Consider the following 22,747-nt stretch of genomic DNA (forward strand, 5'->3'; position numbering starts at 1 on the left):
TTTTTATATAATACCACCATATCCGAAAGTTAAACTTCAGAAAGTTAATTTTATGGAATAGTCAACTTAATTGTATCGCTTTTGAGGTTGTTGAGTTTATCACAAAGGCAAGAGATAATGATGCATTATAAACTAAAAGAAATACTCTAGTGTCTTCCAGCGGTTAGGATATATAGCTTTCACCCAGAAGACCCACTTTTTTAAATATAATTTCACCATATCCATAAGTTAATTTTTGAAAGTTAATTTTATCAGCATATGCGAAAGTCATGTTAATTATATCACTTTTGAGGTTGTGGAGTTTTTCACGAAGGAAAAAGATAATGAAGAAATAAATTTAGACAAATTATTGATGCACTGTAAAGTAAAAAAAACACTCCATTGTCGTCCGGCGTTTAGGATATCTGGCTTTCGCCCAGGTGACCCGGGTTCAATTCCCGACAATGGAACATTTTATATATAATACCACCATTTCCGGAAGTTAACTTCAAAAAGTTAATTTTACTGGCATGTGGTATAGTCATCTTAAATGTATCGCTTTTGAGGTTGTGAAGTCTATCACAAAGCCAAAAGATAATGAAGAAATCAATTTAGATAAATCATTGATACATTGTAAACTAAAAGAAATACTCCAGTGTCCTCCAACGGTTAGGATATCTAGCTTTCACCTAGGAGACTCACATTTTTTTATATAATTTCACTATATCCATAACTTAATTTCTGAAATTTAATTTTATCAGCATGTTGAAAAGTCATGTTAACCATATCGCTTTTGAGGTTGTGGAGTCTTTCACGAAGGCAAAAGATAATGAAGAAATCAATTTAGACAAATTATTGATGCATTATAAATTAAAATTAATACTCCATTGTCGTCTAGCTGTCAGGATATCAGGCGTCCCCGAATACTTGGGTTCGATTCCCGACAATGGAACATTTTTTATATAATACCACCATATCCGAAAGTTAAACTTTAGTAAGTTAATTTTATGGAATAGTCAACTTAATTGTATCGCTTTTGAAGCTGTGGAGTCTATCACAAAGACAACAGATAATGACGAAATCAATTTAGAAAATTCATTGATGCATTGTAAACACAAAGTAATACTCCAGTGTCCTCCAAAGGTTAGGATATATAGCTTTCAACTAGAAGACCCAATTTTTCAAATATCAATTTCACCATATCCATAGGTTAATTTCTGAAAGTTAATTTTATCAGCATATGCGAAAGTCAAGTTAGTTATATCGCTTTTGAGGTTGTTGAGTCTTTCACGAAAGCAAAAGATAATGAAGAAATTAATTTAGACAAATTATTGATGCATTGTAAATTAAAAATAAATTCTCCATTGTCGTCCAGCGGTTAGGATATCTGGCTTTCACCCAGGAGACCCGGGTTCAATTCCCGGCAATGGAACATTTTTTATATAATACCACCATTGGCATGTGGTATATAATTTCACCGGCATGTGGGAAAGTGAACTTAATTGTATCGCTTGTGTCCTCCAACTGTTAGGATATTTAGCTTTCACCTAGGAGACTCACATTTTTTTATATAATCTCACAATATCCATAAGTTAATTTCTGAAATTTAATTTTATCAGCATGTTGGAAAGTCATGTTAACCATATCGCTTTTGAGGTTGTGGAGTCTTTCACGAAGGCAAAAGATAATGAAGAAATCAATTTAGGCAAATTATTGATGCATTGTAAATCAAAACTAATACTCCATTGTCGTCTAGCTGTCAGGATATCAGGCGTCCCCGAAGACCTGGGTTCGATTCCCGACAATGGAACATTTTTTATATAATACCACCATATCCGAAAGTTAAACTTTAGTAAGTTAATTTTATGGAATAGTCAACTTAATTGTATCGCTTTTGAGGCTGTGGAGTCTATCACAAAGACAACAGATAATGAAGAAATCAATTTAGAAAATTCATTGATGCATTGTAAACTAAAAGTAATACTCCAGTGTCCTCCAACGGTTAGGATATATAGCTTTCAACTAGAAGACCCACTTTTTCAAATATCATTTCACCATATCCATAGGTTAATTTCTGAAACTTAATTTTATCAGCATATGCGAAAGTCAAGTTAGTTATATCGCTTTTGATGTTGTGGAGTTTTTCACGAAAGCAAAAGATAATGAAGAAATTAATTTAGACAAATTATTGATGCATTGTAAATTAAAAATGAATTCTCCATTGTCGTCTAGCGGTTAGGATATCTGGCTTTCACCCAGGAGACCCGTGTTCAATTCCCGGCAATGGAACATTTTTTATATAATACCACCATTGGCATGCGGTATATAATTTCACCGGCATGTGGGAAAGTTACTTAATTGTATCGCTTTTGAGGTTGTGAAGTCTATCACAAAGGCAAAAGATAATGAAGAAATCAATTTAAATATATCATTGATACATTGTAAACTAAAAGAAATACTCCAGTGTCCTCCAACGGTTAGGATATCTAGCTTTCACCTAGGAGACTCACATTTTTTATATAATTTCACTATATCCATAAGTTAATTTCTGAAATTTAATTTTATCAGCATGTTGGAAAGTCATGTTAACCATATCGCTTTTGAGGTTGTGGAGTCTTTCACGAAGGCAAAAGATAATGAAGAAATCAATTTAGACAAATTATAGATGCATTGTAAATTAAAACTAATACTCCATTGTCGTCTAGCTGTCAGGATATCAGGCGTCCCCGAAGACCTGGGTTTGATTCCCGACAATGGAACATTTTTTATATAATACCACCATATCCGAAAGTTAAATTTAGTAAGTTAATTTTATGGAATAGTCAACTTAATTGTATCGCTTTTGAGGCTGTGGAGTCTATCACAAAGAGAGAAGATAATGACGAAATCAATTTAGAAAATTCATTGATGCATTGTAAACTAAAAGTAATACTCCAGTGTCCTCCAAAGGTTAGGATATATAGCTTTCAACTAGAAGACCCAATTTTTCAAATATCATTTCACCATATCCATAGGGTAATTTCTGAAAGTTTATTTTATCAGCATATGCGAAAGTCAAGTTAGTTATATCGCTTTTGAGGTTGTGGAGTCTTTCACGAAATTAAAAGATAATGAAGAAATTAATTTAGACAAATTATTGATGCAATGTAAATTAAAAATTAATTCTCCATTGTCGTCCAGCGGTTAGGATATCTGGCTTTCACCCAGGAGACCCGGGTACAATTCCCGACAATGGAACATTTTTTATATAATACCACCATTGGCATGTGGTATATAATTTCACCGGCATGTGGGAAAGTTAACTTAATTGTATCGCTTGTGTCCTCCAACTGTTAGGATATCTAGCTTTCACCTAGGAGACTCACATTTTTTTATATAGTTTCACAATATCCATAAGTTAATTACTGAAATTTAATTTTATCAGCATGTTGGAAAGTCATGTTAACCATATCGCTTTTGAGGTTGTGGAGTCTTTCACGAAGGCAAAAGATAATGAAGAAATCAATTTAGACAAATTATTGATGCATTGTAAATTAAAACTAATACTCCATTGTCGTCTAGCTGTCAGGATATCAGGCGTCCCCGAAGACCTGGGTTCGATTCCCGACAATGGAACATTTTTTATATAATACCACCATATCCGAAAGTTAAATTTAGTAAGTTAATTTTATGGAATAGTCAACTTAATTGTATCGCTTTTGAGGCTGTGGAGTCTATCATAAAGACAACAGATAATGACGAAATCAATTTAGAAAATTCATTGATGCATTGTAAACTAAAAGTAATACTCCAGTGTCCTCCAAAGGTTAGGATATATAGCTTTCAACTAGAAGACCCAATTTTTCAAATATCATTTCACCATATCCATAGGTTAATTTCTGAAAGTTTATTTTATCAGCATATGCGAAAGTCAAGTTAGTTATATCGCTTTTGAGGTTGTGGAGTCTTTCACGAAATCAAAAGATAATGAAGAAATTAATTTAGACAAATTATTGATGCATTGTAAATTAAAAAATAATTCTCCATTGTCGTCCAGCGGTTAGGATATCTGGCTTTCACCCATGGAGACCCGGGTACAATTCCCGGCAGTGGAACATTTTTTATATAATACCACCATTGGCATGTGGAATATAATTTCACCGGCATGTTGGAAAGTTAACTTAATTGTATCGCTTGTGTCCTCCAACGGTTAGGATATCTAGCTTTCACCTAGGAGACTCACATTTTTTTATATAATTTCACAATATCCATAAGTTAATTTCTGAAATTTAATTTTATCAGCATGTTGGAAAGTCATGTTAACCATATCGCTTTTGAGGTTGTGGAGTCTTTCACGAAGGCAAAAGATAATGAAGAAATCAATTTAGACAAATTATTGAGGCATTGTAAATTAAAACTAATACTCCATTGTCGTCTAGTTGTCAAGATATCAGGCGTCCCCGAAGACCTGGGTTCGATTCCCGACAATGGAACATTTTTTACATAATACCACCATATCCGAAAGTTAAATTTAGTAAGTTAATTTTATGGAATAGTCAACTTAATTGTATCGCTTTTGAGGCTGTGGAGTCTATCACAAAGACAACAGATAATGACGAAATCAATTTAGAAAATTCATTGATGCATTGTAAACTAAAAGTAATACTCCAGTGTCCTCCAAAGGTTAGGATATATAGCTTTCAACTAGAAGACCCAATTTTTCAAATATCATTTCACCATATCCATAGGTTAATTTCTGAAAGTTAATTTTATCAGCATATGCCAAAGTCAAGTTAGTTATATCGCTTTTGAGGTTGTGGAGTCTTTCACGATATCAAAAGATAATGAAGAAATTAATTTAGACAAATTATTGATGCATTGTAAATTAAAAATTAATTCTCCATTGTCGTCCAGCGGTTAGGATATCTCGCTTTCACCCAGGAGACCCGGGTACAATTCCTGGCAACGAAACATTTTTTATATAATACCACCATTGGCATGTGGTATATAATTTCACCGGCATGTGGGAAAGTTAACTTAATTGTATCGCTTGTGTCCTCCAACGGTTAGGATATCTAGCTTTCACCTAGGAGACTCACATTTTTTTATATAATTTCACAATATCCATAAGTTAATTTCTGAAATTTAATTTTATCAGCATGTTGGAAAGTCATGTTAACCATATCGCTTTTGAGGTTGTGGAGTCTTTCACGAAGGCAAAAGATAATGAAGAAATCAATTTAGACAAATTATTGATGCATTGTAAATTAAAACTAATACTCCATTGTCGTCTAGCTGTCAGGATATCAGGCGTCCCCGAAGACTTGGGTTCGATTCCCGACAATGGAACATTTTTATATAATACCACCATATCCGAAAGTTAAACTTTAGTAAGTTAATTTTATGGAATAGTCAACTTAATTGTATCGCTTTTGAGGCTGTGGAGTCTATCACAAAGACAACAGATAATGAAGAAATCAATTTAGAAAATTCATTGATGCATTGTAAACTAAAAGTAATACTCCGGTGTCCTCCAACGGTTAGGATATATAGCTTTCAACTAGAAGACCCACTTTTTAAAATATCATTTCACCATATCCATAGGTTAATTTCTGAAAGTTAATTTTATCAGCATATGCGAAAGTCAAGTTAGTTATATAGCTTTAGATGTTGTGGCGTTTTTCACGAAAGCAAAAGATAATGAAGAAATTAATTTAGACAAATTATTGATGCATTGTAAATTAAAAATAAATTCTCCATTGTCGTCCAGCGGTTAGGATATCTGGCTTTCACCCAGGAGACCCGGGTTTAATTCCCGGCAATGGAACATTTTTTATATAATACCACCATTGGCATGTGGTATATAATTTCACCGTCATGTGGGAAAGTTAACCTAATTGTATCGCTTTTGAGGTTGTGGAGTCTATCACAAAGGCAAAAGATAATGAAGAAATCAATTTAGATATATCATTGATACATTGTAAACTAAAAGAAATACTCTAGTGTCCTCCAACGGTTAGGATATCTAGCTTTCACCTAGGAGACTCACATTTTTTTATATAATTTCACTATATCCATAAGTTAATTTCTGAAATATAATTTTATCAGCATGTTGGAAAGTCATGTTAACCATATCGCTTTTGAGGTTGTGGAGTCTTTCATGAAGGCAAAAGATAATGAAGAAATCAATTTAGACAAATTATTGATGCATTGTAAATTAAAACTAATACTCCATTGTCGTCTAGCTGTCAGGATATCAGGCGTCCGCGAAGACCTGAGTTCGATTACCGACAATGGAACATTTTTTATATAATACCACCATATCCGAAAGTTAAATTTAGTAAGTTAATTTTATGGAATAGTCAACTTAATTGTATCGCTTTTGAGGCTGTGGAGTCTATCACAAAGACAACAGATAATGAAGAAATCAATTTAGAAAATTCATTGATGCATTGTAAACTAAAAGTAATACTCCGGTGTCCTCCAACGGTTAGGATATATAGCTTTCAACTAGAAGACCCACTTTTTAAAATATCATTTCACCATATCCATAGGTTAATTTCTGAAAGTTAATTCTATCAGCATATGCGAAAGTCAAGTTAGTTATATCGCTTTTGATGTTGTGGCGTTTTTCACGAAAGCAAAAGATAATGAAGAAATTAATTTAGACAAATTATTGATGCATTGTAAATTAAAAATAAATTCTCCATTGTCATCCAGCGGTTAGGATATCTGACTTTCACCGAGGAGACCTGGGTTCAATTCCCAGCAATGGAACATTTTTTATATAATACCACCATTGGCATGTGGTATATAATTTCACCGTCATGTTGGACAGTTAACTTAATTGAATCGCTTTTGAGGTTGTGGAGTCTATCACAAAGGCAAAAGATAATGAAGAAATCAATTTAGATATATCATTGATACATTGTAAACTAAAAGAAATTCTCCAGTGTCCTCCAACGGTTAGGATATCTAGCTTTCACCTAGGAGACGCACATTTTTTTATGTAATTTCACTATATCCATAAGTTAATTTCTGAAATTTAATTTTATCAGCATGTTGGAAAGTCATGTTAACCATATCGCTTTTGAGATTGTGCAGTCTTTCACGAAGGCAAAAGATAATGAAGAAATCAATTTAGACAAATTATTGATGCATTGTAAATTAAAACTAATACTCCATTGTCGTCTAGCTGTCAGGATATCAGGCGTCCCCGAAGACCTGGGTTCGATTCCCGACAATGGAACATTTTTTATATAATACCACCATATCCGAAAGTTAAAATTTAGTAAGTTAATTTTATGGAATAGTCAACTTAATTGTATCGCTTTTGAGGCTGTGGAGTCTATCACAAAGACAACAGATAATGAAGAAATCAATTTAGAAAATTCATTGATGCATTGTAAACTAAAAGTAATACTCCAGTGTCCTCCAACGGTTAGGATATATAGCTTTCAACTAGAAGACCCACTTTTTAAAATATCATTTCACCATATCCATAGGTTAATTTCTGAAACTTAATTTTATCAGCATATGCGAAAGTCAAGTTAGTTATATCGCTTTTGATGTTGTGGAGTTTTTCACGAAAGCAAAAGATAATGAAGAAATTAATTTAGACAAATTATTGATGCATTGTAAATTAAAAATGAATTCTCCATTGTCGTCCAGCGGTTAGGATATCTGGCTTTCACCCATGGAGACCCGGGTACAATTCCCGGCAATGGAACATTTTTTATATAATACCACCATTGGCATGTGGTATATAATTTCACCGGCATGTTGGAAAGTTAACTTAATTGTATCGCTTGTGTCCTCCAACGGTTAGGATATCTAGCTTTCACCTAGGAGACTCACATTTTTTTATATAATTTCACAATATCCATAAGTTAATTTATGAAATTTAATTTTATCAGCATGTTGGAAAGTCATGTTAACCATATCGCTTTTGAGGTTGTGGAGTCTTTCACGAAGGCAAAAGATAATGAAGAAATCAATTTAGACAAATTATTGATGCATTGTAAATTAAAACTAATACTCCATTGTCGTCTAGCTGTCAGGATATCAGGCGTCCCCGAAGACCTGGGTTCGATTCCCGACAATGGAACATTTTTTATATAATACCACCATATCCGAAAGTTAAATTTAGTAAGTTAATTTTATGGAATAGTCAACTTAATTGTATCGCTTTTGAGGCTGTGGAGTCTATCACAAAGACAACAGATAATGACGAAATCAATTTAGAAAATTCATTGATGCATTGTAAACTAAAAGTAATACTCCAGTGTCCTCCAAAGGTTAGGATATATAGCTTTCAACTAGAAGACCCAATTTTCAAATATCATTTCACCATATCCATAGGTTAATTTCTGAAAGTTAATTTTATCAGCATATGCGAAAGTCAAGTTAGTTATATCGCTTTTGAGGTTGTGGAGTCTTTCACGAAATCAAAAGATAATGAAGAAATTAATTTAGACAAATTATTGATGCATTGTAAATTAAAATTAATTCTCCATTGTCGTCCAGCGGTTAGGATATCTCGCTTTCACCCAGGAGACCCGGGTACAATTCCTGGCAACGAAACATTTTTTATATAATACCACCATTGGCATGTGGTATATAATTTCACCGGCATGTGGGAAAGTTAACTTAATTGTATCGCTTGTGTCCTCCAACGGTTAGGATATCTAGCTTTCACCTAGGAGACTCACATTTTTTTATATAATTTCACAATATCCATAAGTTAATTTCTGAAATTTAATTTTATCAGCATGTTGGAAAGTCATGTTAACCATATCGCTTTTGAGGTTGTGGAGTCTTTCACGAAGGAAAAAGATAATGAAGAAATCAATTTAGACAAATTATTGATGCATTGTAAATTAAAACTAATACTCCATTGTCGTCTAGCTGTCAGGATATCAGGCGTCCCCGAAGACTTGGGTTCGATTCCCGACAATGGAACATTTTTTATATAATACCACCATATCCGAAAGTTAAACTTTAGTAAGTTAATTTTATGGAATAGTCAACTTAATTATATCGCTTTTGAGGCTGTGGAGTCTATCACAAAGACAACAGATAATGAAGAAATCAATTTAGAAAATTCATTGATGCATTGTAAACTAAAAGTAATACTCCGGTGTCCTCCAACGGTTAGGATATATAGCTTTCAACTAGAAGACCCACTTTTTAAAATATCATTTCACCATATCCATAGGTTAATTTCTGAAAGTTAATTTTATCAGCATATGCGAAAGTCAAGTTAGTTATATCGCTTTTGATGTTGTGGAGTTTTTCACGAAAGCAAAAGATAATGAAGAAATTAATTTAGACAAATTATTGATGCATTGTAAATTAAAAATGAATTCTCCATTGTCGTCCAGCGGTTAGGATATCTGGCTTTCACCCATGGAGACCCGGGTACAATTCCCGGCAATGGAACATTTTTTATATAATACCACCATTGGCATGTGGTATATAATTTCACCGGCATGTTGGAAAGTTAACTTAATTGTATCGCTTGTGTCCTCCAACGGTTAGGATATCTAGCTTTCACCTAGGAGACTCACATTTTTTTATATAATTTCACAATATCCATAAGTTAATTTCTGAAATTTAATTTTATCAGCATGTTGGAAAGTCATGTTAACCATATCGCTTTTGAGGTTGTGGAGTCTTTCACGAAGGCAAAAGATAATGAAGAAATCAATTTAGACAAATTATTGATGCATTGTAAATTAAAACTAATACTCCATTGTCGTCTAGCTGTCAGGATATCAGGCGTCCCCGAAGACCTGGGTTCGATTCCCGACAATGGAACATTTTTTATATAATACCACCATATCCGAAAGTTAAATTTAGTAAGTTAATTTTATGGAATAGTCAACTTAATTGTATCGCTTTTGAGGCTGTGGAGTCTATCACAAAGACAACAGATAATGACGAAATCAATTTAGAAAATTCATTGATGCATTGTAAACTAAAAGTAATACTCCAGTGTCCTCCAAAGGTTAGGATATATAGCTTTCAACTAGAAGACCCAATTTTTCAAATATCATTTCACCATATCCATAGGTTAATTTCTGAAAGTTAATTTTATCAGCATATGCGAAAGTCAAGTTAGTTATATCGCTTTTGAGGTTGTGGAGTCTTTCACGAAATCAAAAGATAATGAAGAAATTAATTTAGACAAATTATTGATGCATTGTAAATTAAAAATTAATTCTCCATTGTCGTCCAGCGGTTAGGATATCTCGCTTTCACCCAGGAGACCCGGGTACAATTCCTGGCAACGAAACATTTTTTATATAATACCACCATTGGCATGTGGTATATAATTTCACCGGCATGTGGGAAAGTTAACTTAATTGTATCGCTTGTGTCCTCCAACGGTTAGGATATCTAGCTTTCACCTACGAGACTCACATTTTTTTATATAATTTCACAATATCCATAAGTTAATTTCTGAAATTTAATTTTATCAGCATGTTGGAAAGTCATGTTAACCATATCGCTTTTGAGGTTGTGGAGTCTTTCACGAAGGCAAAAGATAATGAAGAAATCAATTTAGACAAATTATTGATGCATTGTAAATTAAAACTAATACTCCATTGTCGTCTAGCTGTCAGGATATCAGGCGTCCCCGAAGACTTGGGTTCGATTCCCGACAATGGAACATTTTTTATATAATACCACCATATCCGAAAGTTAAACTTTAGTAAGTTAATTTTATGGAATAGTCAACTTAATTGTATCGCTTTTGAGGCTGTGGAGTCTATCACAAAGACAACAGATAATGAAGAAATCAATTTAGAAAATTCATTGATGCATTGTAAACTAAAAGTAATACTCCGGTGTCCTCCAACGGTTAGGATATATAGCTTTCAACTAGAAGACCCACTTTTTAAAATATCATTTCACCATATCCATAGGTTAATTTCTGAAAGTTAATTTTATCAGCATATGCGAAAGTCAAGTTTGTTATATAGCTTTAGATGTTGTGGCGTTTTTCACGAAAGCAAAAGATAATGAAGAAATTAATTTAGACAAATTATTGATGCATTGTAAATTAAAAATAAATTCTCCATTGTCGTCCAGCGGTTAGGATATCTGGCTTTCACCCAGGAGACCCGGGTTTAATTCCCGGCAATGGAACATTTTTTATATAATACCACCATTGGCATGTGGTATATAATTTCACCGTCATGTGGGAAAGTTAACTTAATTGTATCGCTTTTGAGGTTGTGGAGTCTATCACAAAGGCAAAAGATAATGAAGAAATCAATTTAGATATATCATTGATACATTGTAAACTAAAAGAAATACTCCAGTGTCCTCCAACGGTTAGGATATCTAGCTTTCACCTAGGAGACGCACATTTTTTTATATAATTTCACTATATCCATAAGTTAATTTCTGAAATTTAATTTTATCAGCATGTTGGAAAGTCATGTTAACCATATCGCTTTTGAGGTTGTGGAGTCTTTCACGAAGGCAAAAGATAATGAAGAAATCAATTTAGGCAAATTATTGATGCATTGTAAATTAAAACTAATACTCCATTGTCGTCTAGCTGTCAGGATATCAGGCGTCCCCGAAGACCTGGGTTCGATTCCCGACAATGGAACATTTTTTATATAATACCACCATATCCGAATGTTAAACTTTAGTAAGTTAATTTTATGGAATAGTCAACTTAATTGTATCGCTTTTGAGGCTGTGGAGTCTATCACAAAGACAACAGATAATGAAGAAATCAATTTAGAAAATTCATTGATGCATTGTAAACTAAAAGTAATACTCCAGTGTCCTCCAACGGTTAGGATATATAGCTTTCAAATAGAAGACCCACTTTTTAAAATATCATTTCACCATATCCATAGGTTAATTTCTGAAACTTAATTTTATCAGCATATGCGAAAGTCAAGTTAGTTATATCGCTTTTGATGTTGTGGAGTTTTTCACGAAAGCAAAAGATAATGAAGAAATTAATTTAGGCAAATTATTGATGCATTGTAAATTAAAAATGAATTCTCCATTGTCGTCCAACGGTTAGGATATCAGGCTTTCACCCAGGAGAACCGGGTTTAATTCCCGGCAATGGAACATTTTTTATATAATACCACCATTGGCATGTGTTATATAATTTCACCGACATGTGGGAAAGTTAACTTAATTGTATCGCTTTTGAGGTTGTGAAGTCTATCACAAAGGCAAAAGATAATGAAGAAATCAATTTAGATATATCATTGATACATTGTAAACTAAAAGAAATACTCCAGTGTCCTCCAACGGTTAGGATATCTAGCTTTCACCTAGGAGACTCACATTTTTTTATATAATTTCACTATATCCATAAGTTAATTTCTGAAATATAATTTTATCAGCATGTTGGAAAGTCATGTTAACCATATCGCTTTTGAGGTTGTGGAGTCTTTCATGAAGGCAAAAGATAATGAAGAAATCAATTTAGACAAATTATTGATGCATTGTAAATTAAAACTAATACTCCATTGTCGTCTAGCTGTCAGGATATCAGGCGTCCGCGAAGACCTGAGTTCGATTACCGACAATGGAACATTTTTTATATAATACCACCATATCCGAAAGTTAAATTTAGTAAGTTAACTTTATGGAATAGTCAACTTAATTGTATCGCTTTTGAGGCTGTGGAGTCTATCACAAAGACAACAGATAATGAAGAAATCAATTTAGAAAATTCATTGATGCATTGTAAACTAAAAGTAATACTCCGGTGTCCTCAAACGGTTAGGATATATAGCTTTCAACTAGAAGACCCACTTTTTAAAATATCATTTCACCATATCCATAGGTTAATTTCTGAAAGTTAATTCTATCAGCATATGCGAAAGTCAAGTTAGTTATATCGCTTTCGATGTTGTGGCGTTTTCCAAAAAAGCAAAAGATAATGAAGAAATTAATTTAGACAAATTATTGATGCATTGTAAATTAAAAATAAATTCTCCATTGTCGTCCAGCGGTTAGGATATCTGGCTTTCACCCAGGAGACTCGGGTTCAATTCCCGGCAATGGAACATTTTTTATATAATACCACCATTGGCATGTGGTATATAATTTCACCGTCATGTGGGAAAGTTAGCTTAATTGAATCGCTTTTGAGGTTGTGGAGTCTATCACAAAGGCAAAAGATAATGAAGAAATCAATTTAGATATATCATTGATACATTGTAAACTAAAAGAAATACTCCAGTGTCCTCCAACGGTTAGGATATCTAGCTTTCACCTAGGAGACGCACATTTTTTTATATAATTTCACTATATCCATAAGTTAATTTCTGAAATTTAATTTTATCAGCATGTTGGAAAGTCATGTTAACCATATCGCTTTTGAGGTTGTGGAGTCTTTCACAAAGGCAAAAGATAATGAAGAAATCAATTTAGACAAATTATTGATGCATTGTAAATTAAAACTAATACTCCATTCTCGTCTAGCTGTCAGGATATCAGGCGTCCCCGAAGACCTGGGTTCGATTCCCGATAATGGAACATTTTTTATATAATACCACCATATCCGAAAGTTAAACTTTAGTAAGTTAATTTTATGGAATAGTCAACTTAATTGTATCGCTTTTGAGGTTGTGGAGTCTATCACAAAGACAACAGATAATGAAGAAATCAATTTAGAAAATTCATTGATGCATTGTAAACTAAAAGTAATACTCCAGTGTCCTCCAACGGTTAGGATATATAGCTTTCAACTAGAAGACCCACTTTTTAAAATATCATTTCACCATATCCATAGGTTAATTTCTGAAACTTAATTTTATCAGCATATGCGAAAGTCAAGTTAGTTATATAGCTTTGATGTTGTGGAGTTTTTCACGAAAGCAAAAGATAATGAAGAAATTAATTTAGACAAATTATTGATGCATTGTAAACTGAAAATGAATTCTCCAGTGTGGTCCAGCGGTTAGGATATCTGGCTTTCACCCAGGAGACCCGGGTTCAATTCTCGGCAATGGAACATTTTTTATATAATACCACCATTGGCATGTGGTATATAAATTTCACCGGCATGTGGGAAAGTTAACTTAATTGTATCACTTTTGAGGTTGTGGAGTCTATCACAAAGGCAAAAGATAATGAAGAAATCAATTTAGATATATCATTGATACATTGTAAACTAAAAGAAATACTCCAGTGTCCTCCAACGGTTAGGATATCTAGCTTTCACCTAGGAGACGCACATTTTTTTATATAATTTCACTATATCCATAAGTTAATTTCTGAAATTTAATTTTATCAGCATGTTGGAAAGTCATGTTAACCATATCGCTTTTGAGGTTGTGGAGTCTTTCACGAAGGCAAAAGATAATGAAGAAATCAATTTAGACAAATTATTGATGCATTGTAAATTAAAACTAATACTCCATTGTCGTCTAGGTGTCAGGATATCAGGCGTCCCCGAAGACCTGGGTTCGATTCCCGACAATGGAACATTTTTTATATAATACCACCATATCCGAAAGTTAAACTTTAGTAAGTTAATTTTATGGAATAGTCAACTTAATTGTATCGCTTTTGAGGCTGTGGAGTCTATCACAAAGACAACAGATAATGAAGAAATCAATTTAGAAAATTCATTGATGCATTGTAAACTAAAAGTAATACTCCAGTGTCCTCCAACGGTTAAGATATATAGCTTTCAACTAGAAGACCCACTTTTTAAAATATCATTTTACCATATCCATAGGTTAATTTCTGAAACTTAATTTTATCAGCATATGCGAAAGTCAAGTTAGTTATATCGCTTTTGATGTTGTGGAGTTTTTCACGAAAGCAAAAGATAATGAAGAAATTAATTTAGACAAATTATTGATGCATTGTAAATTAAAAATGAATTCTCCATTGTCGTCCAGCGGTTAGGATATCTAGCTTTCACCCAGGAGACCCGGGTTCAATTCCCAGCAATGGAACATTTTTTATATAATACCACCATTGGCATGTGGTATATAATTTCACCGTCATGTGGGAAAGTTAACTTAATTGTATCGCTTTTGAGGTTGTGGAGTCTATCACAAAGGCAAAAGATAATAAAGAAATCAATTTAGATATATCATTGATACATTGTAAACTAAAAGAAATACTCCAGTGTCCTCCAACGGTTAGGATATCTAGCTTTCACCTAGGAGACGCGCATTTTTTTATATAATTTCACTATATCCATAAGTTAATTTCTGAAATTTAATTTTATCAGCATGTTGGAAAGTCATGTTAACCATATCGCTTTTGAGGTTGTGGAGTCTTTCACGAAGGCAAAAGATAATGAAGAAATCAATTTAGACAAATTATTGATGCATTGTAAATTAAAACTAATACTCCATTGTCGTCTAGGTGTCAGGATATCAGGCGTCCCCGAAGACCTGGGTTCGATTCCCGACAATGGAACATTTTTTATATAAAACCACCATATCCGAAAGTTAAACTTTAGTAAGTTAATTTTATGGAATAGTCAACTTAATTGTATCGCTTTTGAGGCTGTGGAGTCTATCACAAAGACAACAGATAATGAAGAAATCAATTTAGAAAATTCATTGATGCATTGTAAACTAAAAGTAATACTCCAGTGTCCTCCAACGGTTAAGATATATAGCTTTCAACTAGAAGACCCACTTTTTAAAATATCATTTTACCATATCCATAGGTTAATTTCTGAAACTTAATTTTATCAACATATGCGAAAGTCAAGTTAGTTATATCGCTTTTGATGTTGTGGAGTTTTTCACGAAAGCAAAAGATAATGAAGAAATTAATTTAGACAAATTATTGATGCATTGTAAATTAAAAATGAATTCTCCATTGTCGTCCAGCGGTTAGGATATCTGGCTTTCACCCAGGAGACCCGGGTTCAATTCCCAGCAATGGAACATTTTTTATATAATACCACCATTGGCATGTGGTATATAATTTCACCGTCATGTGGGAAAGTTAACTTAATTGTATCGCTTTTGAGGTTGTGGAGTCTATCACAAAGGCAAAAGATAATAAAGAAATCAATTTAGATATATCATTGATACATTGTTAACTAAAAGAAATACTCCAGTGTCCTCCAACGGTTAGGATATCTAGCTTTCACCTAGGAGACGCGCATTTTTTTATATAATTTCACTATATCCATAAGTTAATTTCTGAAATTTAATTTTATCAGCATGTTGGAAAGTCATGTTAACCATATCGCTTTTGAGGTTGTGGAGTCTTTCACGAAGGCAAAAGATAATGAAGAAATCAATTTAGACAAATTATTGATGCATTGTAAATTAAAACTAATACTCCATTGTCGTCTAGCTGTCAGGATATCAGGCGTCCCCGAAGACCTGGGTTCGATTCCCGACAATGGAACATTTTTTATATAATACCACCATATCCGAAAGTTAAATTTAGTAAGTTAATTTTATGGAATAGTCAACTTAATTGTATCGCTTTTGAGGCTGTGGAGTCTATCACAAAGACAACAGATAATGAAGAAATCAATTTAGCAAATTCATTGATGCATTGTAAACTAAAAGTAATACTCCGGTGTCCTCCAACGGTTAGGATATATAGCTTTCAACTAGAAGACCCACTTTTTAAAATATCATTTCACCATATCCATAGGTTAATTTCTGAAAGTTAATTCTATCAGCATATGCGAAAGTCAAGTTAGTTATATCGCTTTCGATGTTGTGGCGTTTTTCAAAAAAGCAAAAGATAATGAAGAAATTAATTTAGACAAATTATTGATGCATTGTAAATTAAAAATAAATTCTCCATTGTCGTCCAGCGGTTAGGATATCTGGCTTTCACCCAGGAGACGCGGGTTCAATTCTCGACAATGGAACATTTTTTATATAATACCACCATTGGCATGTGGTATATAATTTCACCGTCATGTGGGAAAGTTAGCTTAATTGAATCGCTTTTGAGGTTGTGGAGTCTATCACAAAGGCAAAAGATAATGAAGAAATCAATTTAGATATATCATTGATACATTGTAAACTAAAAGAAATACTCCAGTGTCCTCCAACGGTTAGGATATCTAGCTTTCACCTAGGAGACGCACATTTTTTTATATAATTTCACTATATCCATAAGTTAATTTCTGAAATTTAATTTTATCAGCATGTTGGAAAGTCATGTTAACCATATCGCTTTTGAGGTTGTGGAGTCTTTCACAAAGGCAAAAGATAATGAAGAAATCAATTTAGACAAATTATTGATGCATTGTAAATTAAAACTAATACTCCATTGTCGTCTAGCTGTCAGGATATCAGGCGTCCCCGAAGACCTGGGTTCGATTCCCGATAATGGAACATTTTTTATATAATACCACCATATCCGAAAGTTAAACTTTAGTAAGTTAATTTTATGGAATAGTCAACTTAATTGTATCGCTTTTGAGGCTGTGGAGTCTATCACAAAGACAACAGATAATGAAGAAATCAATTTAGAAAATTCATTGATGCATTGTAAACTAAAAGTAATACTCCAGTGTCCTCCAACGGTTAGGATATATAGCTTTCAACTAGAAGACCCACTTTTTAAAATATCATTTCACCATATCCATAGGTTAATTTCTGAAACTTAATTTTATCAGCATATGCGAAAGTCAAGTTAGTTATATAGCTTTTGATGTTGTGGAGTTTTTCACGAAAGCAAAAGATAATGAAGAAATTAATTTAGACAAATTATTGATGCATTGTAAACTGAAAATGAATTCTCGATTGTCGTCCAGCGGTTAGGATATCTGGCTTTCACCCAGGAGACCCGGGTTCAATTCCCGGCAATGGAACATTTTTTATATAATACCACCATTGGCATGTGGTATATAAATTTCACCGGCATGTGGGAAAGTTAACTTAATTGTATCACTTTTGAGGTTGTGGAGTCTATCACAAAGGCAAAAGATAATGAAGAAATCAATTTAGATATATCATTGATACATTGTAAACTAAAAGAAATACTCTAGTGTCCTCCAACGGTTAGGATATCTAGCTTTCACCTAGGAGACGCACATTTTTTTATATAATTTCACTATATCCATAAGTTAATTTCTGAAATTTAATTTTATCAGCATGTTGGAAAGTCATGTTAACCATATCGCTTTTGAGGTTGTGGAGTCTTTCACGAAGGCAAAAGATAATGAAGAAATCAATTTAGACAAATTATTGATGCATTGTAAATTAAAACTAATACTCCATTGTCGTCTAGCTGTCAGGATATCAGGCGTCCCCGAAGACCTGGGTTCGATTCCCGACAATGGAACATTTTTTATATAATACCACCATATCCGAAAGTTAAACTTTAGTAAGTTAATTTTATGGAATAGTCAACTTAATTGTATCGCTTTTGAGGCTGTGGAGTCTATCACAAAGACAACAGATAATGAAGAAATCAATTTAGAAAATTCATTGATGCATTGTAAACTAAAAGTAATACTCCAGTGTCCTCCAACGGTTAAGATATATAGCTTTCAACTAGAAGACCCACTTTTTAAAATATCATTTCACCATATCCATAGGTTAATTTCTGAAACTTAATTTTATCAGCATATGCGAAAGTCAAGTTAGTTATATCGCTTTTGATGTTGTGGAGTTTTTCACGAAAGCAAAAGATAATGAAGAAATTAATTTAGACAAATTATTGATGCATTGTAAATTAAAAATAAATTCTCCATTGTCGTCCAGCGGTTAGGATATCTGGCTTTCACCCAGGAGACCCGGGTTCAATTCCCGACAATGGAACATTTTTTATATAATACCACCATTGGCATGTGGTATATAATTTCACCGTCATGTGGGAAAGTTAGCTTAATTGAATCGCTTTTGAGGTTGTGGAGTCTATCACAAAGGCAAAAGATAATGAAGAAATCAATTTAGATATATCATTGATACATTGTAAACTAAAAGAAATACTCCAGTGTCCTCCAACGGTTAGGATATCTAGCTTTCACCTAGGAGACGCACATTTTTTTATATAATTTCACTATATCCATAAGTTAATTTCTGAAATTTAATTTTATCAGCATGTTGGAAAGTCATGTTAACCATATCGCTTTTGAGGTTGTGGAGTCTTTCACAAAGGCAAAAGATAATGAAGAAATCAATTTAGACAAATTATTGATGCATTGTAAATTAAAACTAATACTCCATTGTCGTCTAGCTGTCAGGATATCAGGCGTCCCCGAAGACCTGGGTTCGATTCCCGATAATGGAACATTTTTTATATAATACCACCATATCCGAAAGTTAAACTTTAGTAAGTTAATTTTATGGAATAGTCAACTTAATTGTATCGCTTTTGAGGCTGTGGAGTCTATCACAAAGACAACAGATAATGAAGAAATCAATTTAGAAAATTCATTGATGCATTGTAAACTAAAAGTAATACTCCAGTGTCCTCCAACGGTTAGGATATATAGCTTTCAATTAGAAGACCCACTTTTTAAAATATCATTTCACCATATCCATAGGTTAATTTCTGAAACTTAATTTTATCAGCATATGCGAAAGTCAAGTTAGTTATATAGCTTTTGATGTTGTGGAGTTTTTCACGAAAGCAAAAGATAATGAAGAAATTAATTTAGACAAATTATTGATGCATTGTAAATTGAAAATGAATTCTCCATTGTCGTCCAGCGGTTAGGATATCTGGCTTTCACCCAGGAGACCCGGGTTCAATTCCCGGCAATGGAACATTTTTTATATAATACCACCATTGGCATGTGGTATATAAATTTCACCGGCATGTGGGAAAGTTAACTTAATTGTATCACTTTTGAGGTTGTGGAGTCTATCACAAAGGCAAAAGATAGTGAAGAAATCAATTTAGATATATCATTGATACATTGTAAACTAAAAGAAATACTCCAGTGTCCTCCAACGGTTAGGATATTTAGCTTTCACCTAGGAGACGCACATTTTTTTATATAATTTCACTATATCCATAAGTTAATTTCTGAAATTTAATTCTATCAGCATGTTGGAAAGTCATGTTAACCATATCGCTTTTGAGGTTGTGGAGTCTTTCACGAAGGCAAAAGATAATGAAGAAATCAATTTAGACAAATTATTGATGCATTGTAAATTAAAACTAATACTCCATTGTCGTCTAGCTGTCAGGATATCAGGCGTCCCCGAAGACCTGGGTTCGATTCCCGACAATGGAACATTTTTTATATAATACCACCATATCCGAAAGTTAAACTTTAGTAAGTTAATTTTATGGAATAGTCAACTTAATTGTATCGCTTTTGAGGCTGTGGAGTCTATCACAAAGACAACAGATAATGAAGAAATCAATTTTGAAAATTCATTGATGCATTGTAAACTAAAAGTAATACTCCAGTGTCCTCCAACGGTTAAGATATATAGCTTTCAACTAGAAGACCCACTTTTTAAAATATCATTTCACCATATCCATAGGTTAATTTCTGAAACTTAATTTTATCAGCATATGCGAAAGTCAAGTTAGTTATATCGCTTTTGATGTTGTGGAGTTTTTCACGAAAGCAAAAGATAATGAAGAAATTAATTTAGACAAATTATTGATGCATTGTAAATTAAAAATGAATTCTCCATTGTCGTTCAGCGGTTAGGATATCTAGCTTTCACCCAGGAGACCCGGGTTCAATTCCCGGCAATGGAACATTTTTTATATAATACCACCATTGGCATGTGGTATATAATTTCACCAGCATGTGGGAAAGTTAACTTAATTGTATCGCTTTTGAGGTTGTGAAGTCTATCGAAATCAATTTAGATATATCATTGATACATTGTAAACTAAAAGAAATACTCCAGTGTCCTCCAACGGTTAGGATATCTAGCTTTCACCTAGGAGACTCACATTTTTTTATATAATTTCACTATATCCATAAGTTAATTTCTGAAATTTAATTTTATCAGCATGTTGGAAAGTCATGTTAACCATACCGCTTTTGAGGTTGTGGAGTCTTTCACGAAGGCAAAAGATAATGAAGAAATCAATTTAGACAAATTATTGATGCATTGTAAATTAAAACTAATACTCCATTGTCGTCTAGCTGTCAGGATATCAGGCGTCCACGAAGACCTGGGTTCGATTCCCGACAATGGAACATTTTTTATATAATACCACCATATCCGAAAGTTAAATTTAGTAAGTTAATTTTATGGAATAGTCAACTTAATTGTATCGCTTTTGAGGCTGTGGAGTCTATCACAAAGAGAACAGATAATGACGCATTATAAACTAAAAGAAATACTCCAGTGTCCTCGAGCGTTTAGGGTATATAGCTTTCACCCAGAAGACCCACTTTTTTAAATATAATTTCACCATATCCATAAGTTAATTTTTGAAAGTTAATTTTATCAGCATATGCGAAAGTCATGATAATTAGATCGCTTTTGAGGTTGTGGAGTTTTTCACGAAGGCAAAAGATTATGAAGAAATCAATTTAGACAAATTATTGATGCACTGTAAAGTAAAAAAAACACTCCATTGTCCTCCAGCGTTTAGGATATCTGGCTTTCGCCAAGGTGACTCGGGTTCAATTCCTGACAATGGAACATTTTATATATAATACCACCATATTCGGAAGTTAACTTCAGAAAGTTAATTTTATTGGCATGTGATATAGTCATCTTAAATGTATCGCTTTTGAGGTTGTGGAGTCTATCACAAAGGCAAAAGATAATGAAGAAATCAATTTAGATAAATCATTGACACATTGTAAACTAAAAGAAATACTCCAGTGTCCTCCAACGGTTAGGATATCTAGGTTTCACCTAGGAGACTCAAATATTTTTATATAATTTCACTATATCCATAAGTTAATTTCTGAAATTTAATTTTATCAGCATGTTGGAAAGTCATGTTAACCATATCGCTTTTGAGGTTGTGGAGTCTTTCACGAAGGCAAAAGATAATGAAGAAATCAATTTAGAAAATTCATTGATGCAATGTAAACTAAAAGTAATACTCTAGTGTCCTCCAACGGTTAGGATATATAGCTTTCACCTAGAAGACCCACTTTTTAAAATATAATTTCACCATATCCATAGGTTAATTTTTGAAAGTTAATTTTATCAGCATATGCGAAAGTCAAGTTAGTTATATCGCTTTTGAGGTTGTGGAGTCTTTCACGAAAGCAAAAGATAATGAAGAAATTAATTTAGACAAATTATTGATGCATTGTAAATTAAAAATAAATTCTCGATTGTCGTCCAGCGGTTAGGATATCTGGCTTTCACCCAGGAGACCCGGGTTTAATTCCCGGCAATAGAACATTTTATATATAATACCACCATTGGCATGTGGTATACGCATCTTAAATGTATAGTTTTTGAGGTTGTGGAGTCCATCAAAAAGGCAAAAGATAATGAAGAAATCAACTTAAAAAAATTATGGATGCATTGTAAACTAAAAGAAATACTCCAATGTCCTCCAGCGGTTAGGATATCTAGCTTTCAACCAGGAGACCCACATTTTTTATATAATTTCACCTAGGAGACTATCACAAAGGCAAAAGATAATGAAGAAATCAATTTAGATAAATCATTGATACATTGTAAACTAACAGAAATACTCCAGTGTCCTCCAACGGTTAGGTTATTTATCTTTCACCTAGGAGACTCACGTTTTTTATATAATTTCACTATATCTATAAGTTACTTTCTAAAATTTAATTTTATCGGCATGTTGGAAAGTCAAGTTAACAATATCGCTTTTGAGGTTGTGGAATCTTTCACGAAGGCAAAATATAATGAAGAAATCAATTTAGAGAAATTAT

The 22,747-nt window shown here is 33.1% G+C and overlaps 12 non-coding genes across 12 annotated transcripts; all 12 read left to right on the forward strand.

Annotated features, from left to right (window-relative positions):
• The first annotated feature begins 1,339 nt into the window (after positions 1-1,339).
• TRNAE-UUC (transfer RNA glutamic acid (anticodon UUC)) lies at positions 1,340-1,411 on the forward strand. Its single transcript has one exon. It is a non-coding gene; the product is annotated as a tRNA-Glu (tRNA).
• A 785-nt stretch (positions 1,412-2,196) lies between these two features.
• Positions 2,197-2,268, forward strand: TRNAE-UUC (transfer RNA glutamic acid (anticodon UUC)). The gene has a single exon. It is a non-coding gene; the product is annotated as a tRNA-Glu (tRNA).
• A 3,445-nt stretch (positions 2,269-5,713) lies between these two features.
• Positions 5,714-5,785, forward strand: TRNAE-UUC (transfer RNA glutamic acid (anticodon UUC)). The gene has a single exon. It is a non-coding gene; the product is annotated as a tRNA-Glu (tRNA).
• Positions 5,786-11,040: 5,255 nt separating this feature from the next.
• TRNAE-UUC (transfer RNA glutamic acid (anticodon UUC)) lies at positions 11,041-11,112 on the forward strand. The gene has a single exon. It is a non-coding gene; the product is annotated as a tRNA-Glu (tRNA).
• A 1,829-nt stretch (positions 11,113-12,941) lies between these two features.
• TRNAE-UUC (transfer RNA glutamic acid (anticodon UUC)) lies at positions 12,942-13,013 on the forward strand. Its single transcript has one exon. It is a non-coding gene; the product is annotated as a tRNA-Glu (tRNA).
• Positions 13,014-13,891: 878 nt separating this feature from the next.
• Positions 13,892-13,963, forward strand: TRNAE-UUC (transfer RNA glutamic acid (anticodon UUC)). Its single transcript has one exon. It is a non-coding gene; the product is annotated as a tRNA-Glu (tRNA).
• A 1,831-nt stretch (positions 13,964-15,794) lies between these two features.
• Positions 15,795-15,866, forward strand: TRNAE-UUC (transfer RNA glutamic acid (anticodon UUC)). The gene has a single exon. It is a non-coding gene; the product is annotated as a tRNA-Glu (tRNA).
• A 1,829-nt stretch (positions 15,867-17,695) lies between these two features.
• On the forward strand, positions 17,696-17,767 carry TRNAE-UUC (transfer RNA glutamic acid (anticodon UUC)). The gene has a single exon. It is a non-coding gene; the product is annotated as a tRNA-Glu (tRNA).
• Positions 17,768-18,647: 880 nt separating this feature from the next.
• TRNAE-UUC (transfer RNA glutamic acid (anticodon UUC)) lies at positions 18,648-18,719 on the forward strand. Its single transcript has one exon. It is a non-coding gene; the product is annotated as a tRNA-Glu (tRNA).
• An 879-nt stretch (positions 18,720-19,598) lies between these two features.
• On the forward strand, positions 19,599-19,670 carry TRNAE-UUC (transfer RNA glutamic acid (anticodon UUC)). Its single transcript has one exon. It is a non-coding gene; the product is annotated as a tRNA-Glu (tRNA).
• Positions 19,671-20,550: 880 nt separating this feature from the next.
• Positions 20,551-20,622, forward strand: TRNAE-UUC (transfer RNA glutamic acid (anticodon UUC)). Its single transcript has one exon. It is a non-coding gene; the product is annotated as a tRNA-Glu (tRNA).
• A 1,548-nt stretch (positions 20,623-22,170) lies between these two features.
• TRNAE-UUC (transfer RNA glutamic acid (anticodon UUC)) lies at positions 22,171-22,242 on the forward strand. Its single transcript has one exon. It is a non-coding gene; the product is annotated as a tRNA-Glu (tRNA).
• Positions 22,243-22,747: the final 505 nt, after the last annotated feature.

The sequence above is a fragment of the Lathyrus oleraceus genome, chromosome 7, assembly GCF_024323335.1.
Source record: "Lathyrus oleraceus cultivar Zhongwan6 chromosome 7, CAAS_Psat_ZW6_1.0, whole genome shotgun sequence".
Lineage (NCBI taxonomy): Eukaryota > Viridiplantae > Streptophyta > Magnoliopsida > Fabales > Fabaceae > Lathyrus > Lathyrus oleraceus.